Source organism: Castor canadensis, chromosome 7, assembly GCF_047511655.1.
Source record: "Castor canadensis chromosome 7, mCasCan1.hap1v2, whole genome shotgun sequence".
In the NCBI taxonomy this organism is placed as follows: Eukaryota; Metazoa; Chordata; class Mammalia; order Rodentia; family Castoridae; genus Castor; species Castor canadensis.
The window spans coordinates 58,875,824-58,886,392 of record NC_133392.1 but is presented as its reverse complement, the minus strand read 5'-3'; positions in this window follow the sequence as shown (position 1 = coordinate 58,886,392).

Genomic DNA, 10,569 nt, shown 5'->3' with positions numbered 1-10,569 from the left:
GAGGCTCCGGCTGCGGGAGATTTAAACCCCGTCACGTGACCCGCCCCCGCGCCGCCCCCGCGCTCCCGCCGCTGCAGCCACCCACGCGGGCCGGACCACAACACGGCGGGTCACGTGGCGGGAGGAGGCCGGGAGGCTCCCGCGCCACTGCGGCCGCTCCACCGCCGTGGCGAGTGTGGGTTCCAGCCCCGCTCCCCTGCGGCCGCTTCCAACTTCTCCCCGCCGTCCTCCGGTCTCCACCGCCCGGGGCCTCAAGTTTTGGTGCTCGCTGCGAGTTTCCACTTGGGCCCCTAGTGCGCGCCTGGCCCGCCTTTGCCTTGTTGGATTTAGCCCAGGGGTAAAACTTAGCTCCTGACAGGCGACAAGGAATGAAGGTGGCCAAGGCTCTTGCTGGAGAGTCGGTTGGTTTTCTTTAAAGGGTACATTACGGCTCCGCCATCCTCCCCGCCATTGTGACAGCTCCGCTTTATCCCCTTTTTCTCCCTGATTCCCCCCTTAGTCCAGCGCTCCTTTCCCCTCCTCCCTTCACTTGCCAGTCGGTGTAGACTGTCCAGTACTTAAAGGCGTGTGTCCCCCGGAAAGACCTGTGGCCTAAGGATTGGGGATTCCAGAGCTGCCTTCTGGCCACAGATGTGTGTCTTCCCACCTCTCACATACAGAACTGGTGTTTAGGCCAAGTGGGGCCTAAACAATTGAACCCAGTTTTTCTCATCATTAGAATGATAGTACTGCCAGGTGCAGCTAGCTCAAGCCTGTAAATTCTAGCTATTCAGAAGGCAGAGATGAGGAGGTTCTCAGAGGCCACCTTGGGCAAAATAGTTCTTGAGACCCTATCGTGAAAATATCCAGCCCAAAAAAGGGCTGGGGGAGTGGTTCAAGTGGTAGCGTGCCTGCCCAGTAAGCATGAGGCCCTGAGTTCTAAACCCCAGTACTGCCTTCCCCTCAAAATAATAAAATGATAGCACTTTTTTTTTTTTTTTTTTTGGCTATGTTATGGTGAGGAGTAAATGAGCTAACCGGATGAAAAGTGAGGGATACACAGCTCAAAAACCTAGTTCCTTCCCTCCTTGAACCACCTTTACGTTCCCTGAAATTGTGGGCCTCTGGCATCCCACATGTAGTTATGGATCCCTCCCCCTCCCACAGTGCTGGTGTTAGAACTCAGACCCTTGTACTTGCTAGGCAGACACTCTACTACTTGAGTCGTGTCCCCAGCCTTCTCACACGTGTAGTCTTAACTAAGCACCCATATTGTAGGTGGTATGATAGAGCTGCCTGGAGTGTAGCGTTTCTGCCCACTTACAAAATCCAGGTGGTTTTTTTTTTTTTTCTTTATTTTTTTTTTATTAGGATATATTCATTTTATGGGGGGACTCATTGTGATAATTCCCACTAGGCTTATATTGGTTAGATCACCACCCCCCCACCCACACCATTTGTCCCCCTGGAACTCCTCCTGGCCCCACTTAAAGCAATTGTAAGAGGTTTCTGTATTCTATTCATAGAAGTATATGAAGTCCATCCACCATATACCCTTGCCTTAATGCCTTAATCTCCTTCATCCACCCTCCCCCCTTTCACAAGTATCCCCCCACACACTGTACCTATTTTACAGTCATGTCTTTCATTATTAATATTTAAGTTGATATTCTAAGGGGTTTCTCAAGGTGTCCCCACTGTGAGACTACTTTACTCTCCTCTGTTCAACCCCTTCCATTGCTCTCCCTTACCCTTTTATCTCCCCCATTTTTCAATAGATTTCAATACACATCCTTATATCCTGTACTTTCACAGATGTTATGTTTTATGGTATTGTTGATACTCTATCATTCTCTTCTCCTTTCCCTCCTGCCCCAGCACTCCAAGTTTATTGTGCACCGAACCTTAACTTAAAAGGGGTCTTTGTTACACCACCATCTTTACCTGTGTCACTTTAAGCAATCAACTTAAGCTCTGTTTCTTCATCCTTTAAAAAAAAATTAAGAGAAAAGAATGTTGGAAATTATCTCTAAGGTCTCAACTACATCCAAAAGTTACTGTATCTAAAACTCTACCCTTCCCTCTGAACACTTCATTTCTAAAAAGTGACCGTCTCTCATCCTAGAAGCCTTGAAACCATCTGTGATGTTTTCCTTCAGATTGGTCCCCTTTAACCAATCAACCAGGTCCTGGTGTCCTTCTCTTTCTCTTACACTCTTTCTGGTTCCTCACTATATAGGGATCTTGCTTTTGTCTATTTCATAAACATTCTCAAGCACCTCAGTGGAATGTAACATATGAAATGTTGAGAATCTGTGTTCCGTTGAAATAGAAACGAGATTTCTAATTTTCTTCAGAAAAAGATGTTTGTAAGCTTATGGACATCCTCTTTCTTATTCTTTTATATGTACTATACATCAGCCACACTCGTGCTGATGCAATAAAAGAAACGCTATGCCATCAATATGATAGTGTGCTACAAGGTCAAAGATGTAGCATGCATGCAAACAAGATAAATGAGAGACAAACTGTATTAAAAACAACAAACTCCTAAGATTCAGGTCTGCCAGTGCTTGAGAACGATTTACCTGAATCTCATCTCTTTTGGTGGCCCTAAGGTTTGAATACCAGCCTGTTTTGTGCTGGTTACTTTAGAGATGGGCCTCAAGAACTATTTCTGAGAACTATTTCCACTCCCTCTGCCCTGGAACTTTGATCCTCCTGATCTCAGCCTCCCAAGTTGCTAGAAATACAGAGCCCCTGGTCTCATTACTGTCTGGTCCTTTTAGCTTGCAAGTTCACTTTTTCTTTTACAGCTCCCCCTTAAAACCAGCCTTGACCTTTATATATAGATAGATCTATCTATCTATCTATCTATCTATCTATCTATCTATCTATCTATCTATTCTGCACTTTTAGCCTTGCAGCACCAGTCTCATACAGAAGGGTCTGCAAGCTGCACAATGCAGGATATAGGACAACATGTATAGTGGTGTGCTATTTGTCAAAAAGTAAAAGGAGGGTGTGCAAAAGGGAATATATGTACTTATTTGCTTATATAGGAACAAAATATCTCCAGAGCACTTGACTATCCTTTTGTCTGTCTCTCTGTCCCTAGAATGAGTGCTATACTCCTAGTCAATCATTATAAAATACATTAACCCTATTTCATTAATCTCTCTCTCTGTCTCTTGCTCTTGCATTCTCTTGCCGTATGTGTGTATGCGTGTGTGTGTGTGTTTGGGGCCTTGGCCTCCCGCATGCTGGGCAAGTGCTCTACCCCTGAGCTACATGCAGCCCCATAATTGTTGAAACTGTAAGCTGAGTAATAGGTCCTGAGTTCTGGTGACTGTGTCAAGCCCCCACACCCCAAAAAGCCTGTCTTACATCTCTCTTTTAAAATTCCTAGGTTGGGACCTGAAACCTTGCAGGTCCCAATCTTGCAGGGAATACCCTAGAAACAATACGTATAGGCAAGGACTTCCTGAGTAGAACTCCATCAGCCCAGCAACTAAGAGAAAGGATGGACAAATGGGAATACATGAAATTAAAAAGCTTCTGCACAACAAAAAGAATAGTTTCTAAACTGAAGAGACTACCCACAGAGTGGGAGAAAATATTTGCTGGCTATACATCAGACAAAAGACTGATAACCAGAATATACAGGGAACTTAAAAAACTAAAGTCTCCCAAAATCAATGAACAAATAAAGAAGTGGGCAACTGAACTAAGCAGAACTTTTGCAAAGGAAGAAGTCCAAATAACCAAAAAACACATGAAAAAATGCTCAACATCTTTGGCCATAAAGGAAATGCAAATTAAAACCACACTAAGATCTGACCTCACCCCTGTTAATCAAGAACACCAACAACAAATGCTGGCGAGGATACAGGAGAGAAGGAACCCTCATACACTGCTGGTGGGAATGTGAGCTAGTACAACCACTCTGGAAAACAATATGGAGGCTTCTTAAAAAACTAAACATAGATCTGCCATCTGATCCAGCAATCCCACTCCTAGGGATATACCCAAAGAAATGCAACTCAAGTTATTACAAAGGCACCTGCACACCCATGTTTATTGTAGCACTATTTACAATAGCCAAGCTGTGGAAACAGCCAAGGTGTCCCACAACTAATGAATGGATCAAGAAAATGTGGTATTTATACACAATGGAATTTTACTAGGCCACAAAGAAGAATGAAATTTTGTCATTCTCAAATAAATGGATGGAACCAGAGAATATCATCTTAGGCAAAGTTAGTCAGGCTAGGAGGCCAAATATCGTATGTTCTCCCTCATATGTGGATTACAGACCCCAAACAAATGCAGTAATATTATTGACATGGGTCACACACTAAGGGGAGAACACGCACGGGAGAAATAGGGAAAGGAAAGGAAACCTAAAACTTGAATGTGGTTGATGTGCTCACTGTTGAAGAGCAAATAATCTAAAATTGGCAGAGACTGCTATGGGAAGGGGACCAGGAAGTAGTGAAGAGGTCTGGGGGTTGCAATACACATGTGCATGGAAACAATGCTAGGAATCTCTCTGTATAGCCATCTTTATCTCAAACTAGCAAAAACATTATGTCTTTCTTATTATCTCTCATGTTTTCTTTTTAACAAAATTGGAGAAGAAGAAAATGGAACAGGTTCTGCCTGGAAGTGGGGGAGGGTGGGGGGGGAGGTGGCACAAACAATATATACACATGTAAGTAAATATAAAAATGATAAAAGGAGAGCAAAATAAATGAATAAATAGTGCTAAAATGTAAATAAGTAAAATTCCTAGGTTGGGAATGGGGTGAGGTTAGCTCAGGGGCACTTTCCAGCATGTGTGATCTCCAACGATACCTTAAATACATACATACATCACACACACATACATACATAAATATGCTTAGGTTGGGCTGAGGTTGTAGCTCAGTGGTAGAGCACTTGCCTAGCATGTGGGAAACCTTGTGTTTGATCCCTAGCACCACACAAACAAAAATTTTTAATTAAAATTTCTTAGCTATACCCACAAATTTATCAGATGCTATTTATCCATGGTTGAAGGTATGTTATTTCATCTTTCTGACGAGGGTAAGACAAGTGTGCCCCCCCACAGACCTTCATCTTCTCTACCTTCATCCACATCATTCAAGTAGTTGGGTGGACTTCCAGACTATAGCAAATAAACTGGTAACGCAGCTTGCCCTCCACCACAGTTACACAGATCTAGACCAGTGGTTCCCAGCTGGGGCAATTTTTGTTCCCCTATGCCCTGGGGATATTTTTGATCCTTAGAGTTGGAGGAAGGATATACTGTTGGCATCAAGCACACACAGGGAAGCTGCTACACATTCTATAGTGCAGAGGACAGCCTTCCACAGGAAAGAATTATTCAGCCAAAGTGTCAACAGTGTGAAAGTTAAGAAACTCTGGCCTGGAGTTCCAACCACACAGGGCAAGAGCTCTTTATTAATGGAGCTCTAAGTGACAGGGTCTCAAGAGAAAGAGGGATCAGGCTTTTATCAGAAAGGCTAGGCTGCAAAGTATATAGGCAATGATTGTCAAACTTTGGTTTGTAGCAACAGATTCATCTGTTGAACAATATTGTTTATTGTATAATATAGATACATTTCCTTGTGCTTAAAAAACTCCTGCCAATCAATAAGAAAAAGAGTGAGAGTTCAAGTTGAAAATGAAGAGCTCTGGGCTTGGGGTATAGCTCAGTGATAAAGCACTTGCCTAGTGCTGGGTTCAACTGCACCACAAAAAAAGAAGAAAAAGTCAATTCATAGAAGAGAAAATGCAAGTGGTGGCTTTTTTTTCCCCCCAGTACTTTGGTTTGAACTCAGGGCCTCAAACTTGCTAGGCTGGAAATATGAAAATAATAATGGAAATATGCATTAATCTATAATAAATATTATTTTTCACATATCAAAGTGCTAAGAAACAAAACTTTTGATCAGGTTGCATGCCAAGCATTTGAAGGTCTGTGCCTTCCTGCACAGTGAGGGAAGTGTCGGTTGGTACAGCTCCATGGAAGGCAGTTCTACATTTGCACAGACCTTTTAATTTGACAATTTGAATTCTAGACATCCATTTTACAGAGCATTTGCATAGGTGTGAAATAACATAGTTTATATTAGGAAAAGATTGAAAATACACTAATTGTCCATTAATGCAGAATTAATCAAACATATTACCAGTACATTTGCTTATATACACATAAATTGTCTCTCTAATTCATAAAGTAGGGCCAGTACCAGGGCTCACACCTGTAATCCTAGATATTCATGAGTATAAGGAGGATTGAGGTTTGAAGCCAGCACAGTCAAATATTTCAAGAGACTCTATCTTGAAAATACCCAACACAGGGCTGGTGAAGTGGTTCATATGGTAGAGTGCCTGCCTAACAAGCATGAAGCTCTGAGTTCAAGTACCAGTTCAATGAGAGAGAGAGAGAGAGAGAGAGAGAAGGAAGGGAGGAAGGGAAAAGAAAAGAACATATATGTGCCGGGCTGTTGTGATTGAAGCAGTCTCCCCTCCTCTCCATCACAGCATCCCCCCAGAAATTATTGAGGAGTCTAGAGTCTCAAAGGAACACAATAAAAATAATTGTTATGGTTGTGTTAAGGTAACCAACTGCTACAATAAATAATCTGAAATTTTCAGTGGCTAAATACAACAAAAATTTATTCATCACTCACACATCGTCTAATGTTGTCCCTAGTCAGAGGGCTGTTTGAGGCAGCTTTCCTCTAAAAAGTAACCAAGAGCCCCTTGTTCTTTCTTTGTTGTAGCTCTGCCATTGGTCAAAGGGAATTCAGTAATAACTGTGTGAAAGGTTTTATGAGCCAGCCCTGGAAGTGGCACTTACTACTCCTTGTCTTCCATTTGCCTTTCTAGAAATCAGTTGTGTGTCTATACACAGGAAGTCTGGAAAACTGTATAGTCAAAGTGGAAGAATAGACTAGTGGGTAAATAAAGCACAATGATGGGGAGAGAAGGTGTAGCTTAGTGGGAGAGCACCTGCCTAGCATGCCCTGGGTTTGAGAGCATAGCTGGAAAAAAAAAAACAAAAGAATCACGCAGTAAAAATATACTCTAATTGTGTGTCCAGGTTGCCAGCTGGATCTACCCACTATAATTTTTTTCTTTGGGAGGTACTGGGGTTTGAACTCAGGCCTTCACACTTGCTAGACAGGCACTCTACCACTTGGAGCATGCCACAAGTCCCCACTATAACTTTATAAACAGTTTCCTATTAGCCTTTCACCTAATGATCTATTCCTTAAAGATGCTATTACTCCCATCAATCACACTTCAGAATGTTCCAACAAAGCCAGTACTCTCCATCTATAAATTAGTGATTCACCTTAAACATAATTATGTCTGGGAAAGGCAGAAAGCTCGAAGGAAGACTATGACATCTGAATTAACACTAAAGGGACTGTTTTAAATTGTCTACTGGTGTGACATATTAGAAGTTGTTAACCTGAGACATTGTCACACTGAAGTCATGTTCAGAATGGATGTGGGTGGTGACTTTTCCTTGCACAGTGGACAAGTTCTGTTGTGAAGGGGAGATGGGAAAGGATAGCCTGAGTTGCACTATGAGAGGGCAATACCCAAGTATGGAACATTCTATTTTAATAAAGGAGAGGGCAAAAAAAAAAAAAAAAAAAAAAAAAAAAAAAAAGAGAGGGCAATATTGATGGTATGAAAATGCTTCTGGAAAGTCTACACACCTACACATCCCCTGGAAAGCCTTCTATTCTCTGGGTTGAAGACCTTGGCCCTAGAGTATGCATTCCTTCAGGTCAATGACTATATCTTATTATTTTCATTCCCTTCCTTTGCCATCATCAATGGCAGATAATGCACACTTAGTAGACATTGGCCTTGCAATTGGCACAGGGAAACTTCCAGAAATAGGGTCCCTCTGCCTGAGTGGGGCAGGATAACTGCAATCAAATTATTGACTTCCTAATTCTCCATTATATTATTTCCTGTAGGCTATCTTTTACCACTTCATTTACTTCAGAAAGGCAGATTGCCATTTGATATGAACTGCTCTGATTTGTGAGGGTGGCTCAAGTGGCAGGGTATCTGCTTAGCAAGTCTGAGGCCCTGAGCTCAAACTCCAGTATTGCTAAAAGAAATGAACTGCTCCCCTCTAAGAAACCTCTCACAGAGGTTTGTGCAAAAGCTCTGTTTCTTTGGGGTATGTATGCAGGGAGAAAGGCCTTTCAGAGGTAAGAAGCAGGTTCCGGAGGTTCAGGAACTCAGTCCGGATGGAGAAACAGTTTCAGGTATAGGAATGCCTGACACAGTACTATTCACTTTAAGTGAGGGTCCCTAAAACGTCGCAATGCAAACTTCATGTTTTTCAAGATTAATTTGATTTTTTGGGGGGGGGGTAGTACAGAGGTTTGAACTCATGGGGTTTTGAGCCATGACTCCAGGCCTTAAGGTTAGTTTAGACAAAGGGCCTTGGCAAAGTGATTTCTGTTTAGCAGCAAAAGTGGCAACAATATTTGTAACAATCTCAGTTTCCAGCTTTGAAATCTTGGAATTTTTGATGACTTTTTTTTTTTTTTTTTTTTTTGGTGGCACTGAGGTTTGAACTCAAGGCCTCTTGCTTGCTAGAAGAGCACTCTACCACTTGAGCCCCATTGATGAATTTTTTAATCTGGGAAATTTGCATTATTTCAAAATTACACATTGAATGAACATGTATTAATAGTTTTTGTTTTTTTTGCAGTACTGGAATTTGAACTCAGGGCTTCATGCTTTCTAAGCAGGTGCTCTTACTACTTGAGCCACTTTGCTAGCCTGCTTTTCTGCTTGATGGGTTTTTTCAAGATAGGGTCTGGAGAATTATTTGCTTAGGGCTGGCTTCAAACTGCTATCCTCCTGTTTTTGGCCTCCTGAGTAGCTAGGATTACAGGTCTGAGGCATCAGCTTTTTTTTTTTTTTTTTTGGTGGGACAAGTGTTTTCGTGCTTGTAAAGCAGATGCTCTATTGCTTGAAGCACAGTTACAGTCCATTCTGCTCTGGCTGATTTTGGAGATAGGGGGTCTCTCATACTATTTGCCTGGATTGGCCTTGAACCAAGAACCTCCAGATCTCAGCCTCTCAAGTATCAAGAGTTACAGAAGAGAGCCACCAGCGCCTGGCTTTATTAATAGTCTTTTAGCACAAGATTTCACCATCGTTTAATTCACATTCTCAGTGTACTGCATCGTCCAAGGAAGAAGAGTAGTGTGATTGACAACATTTTGAGGAACGGCCCTTACTTTGTAAATTAAGTGTTTGGAGGCCAAGGTTGGTGTTACATATACTTGGAAGGCAGAGGCAAGAGGACCTCAAGTTCGAGGCCAGCCTGGGTTACATAAATGAGGTCCTGGACTGGTGCAGTGGCCTCAGGTGGTAGAATGCCTGCCTAGCAAGCCTGAGGCCCTGAGTTCAAATCCCCGTACCATAAATAAATAAATAAATAATAAGTGAAGCTCTGTCTCAGAAAACCAAAATAAAACAAACAAATAAATATCTGGGCTTCAAATTCTCTGGTGTCACTCTGTTCTCTGGTGGAGCACTGAGCCTGGCACTCGATAGGTGGTCAACAAATGAGTATTGCAGTAAACTAACTCTCAGGGTGCACCATGAACTTGATGGAAATCAGCCAGTTCCAGAAAAATCCTTAACAAACCAAGGGAGACTTTGAGGGGAAGTAGGTGCGTGTCAAAGCACGATATACTTTTTTTGGTACTGGGGCTTGAACTCAGTGCCTACACCTTCAGCAACTCCACCAGCTCTTTTTTGTGATGGGTTTTTTTTCGAGATAGGCTGGCTTCGAACCTCGATCCTCCTAATCTTGACCTCACGAGCAGCTACGACTACAGGCCCAAACACCTGCTCCCAGCAGCAATATACTTTAAAATGAAGGAATCAAGGTTAGACAAAGGCAGTTTTGCCTTGCCCTGGGCTAGAATGTACTTATGGAGTTGGGATTTTCACCTCCCCACTCCAGTTTAGCCTTCAGGGCAACGAGAGGAAAGGGATCTGTGCTTCCCTCACTCATTCTCTTCCTCTCAGACCAAAGGGTGTGGGGCCAGGAAGACACAAAATCTTAACTGACCTGGAAGAGGTCTAACTTGAAAACACCACCCAGGGTGCTGCTAGGGGAATGGGGTACTGGGTGGAACGGGGTGTGTGGTAGGGGGCTGGTCCCACTTTCTGCCTAGTTCCCTCAAACCTGGGAGAGGGTAGAGGGGGGACCAAGGGTTGATTCCAGATCAGAGTTCAGTGCTTTGGGGATTGAGAAGGTACCAAAATTTAAATCTAAATGCGGGATCTTAAAGTTTATTTTAAATAATGCAAAAGAAGTTTCTAGGATCTTTATTATGCAAAAATGGTTAAAAATGGGGGAGGTGACATTGTGAAAACAAATGAATGGGATCTCAGCAGGCAGTGATTCTTACCTGGCCTTATCAATAAAATCTGGGAAACTTGTTTTTTGTTGTTGTGTTTTGTTTGTTCCTTGGTTTTAGACACAGGGTCACCTGTTACCCTAGCCCAGCTGGCCTCCAACTC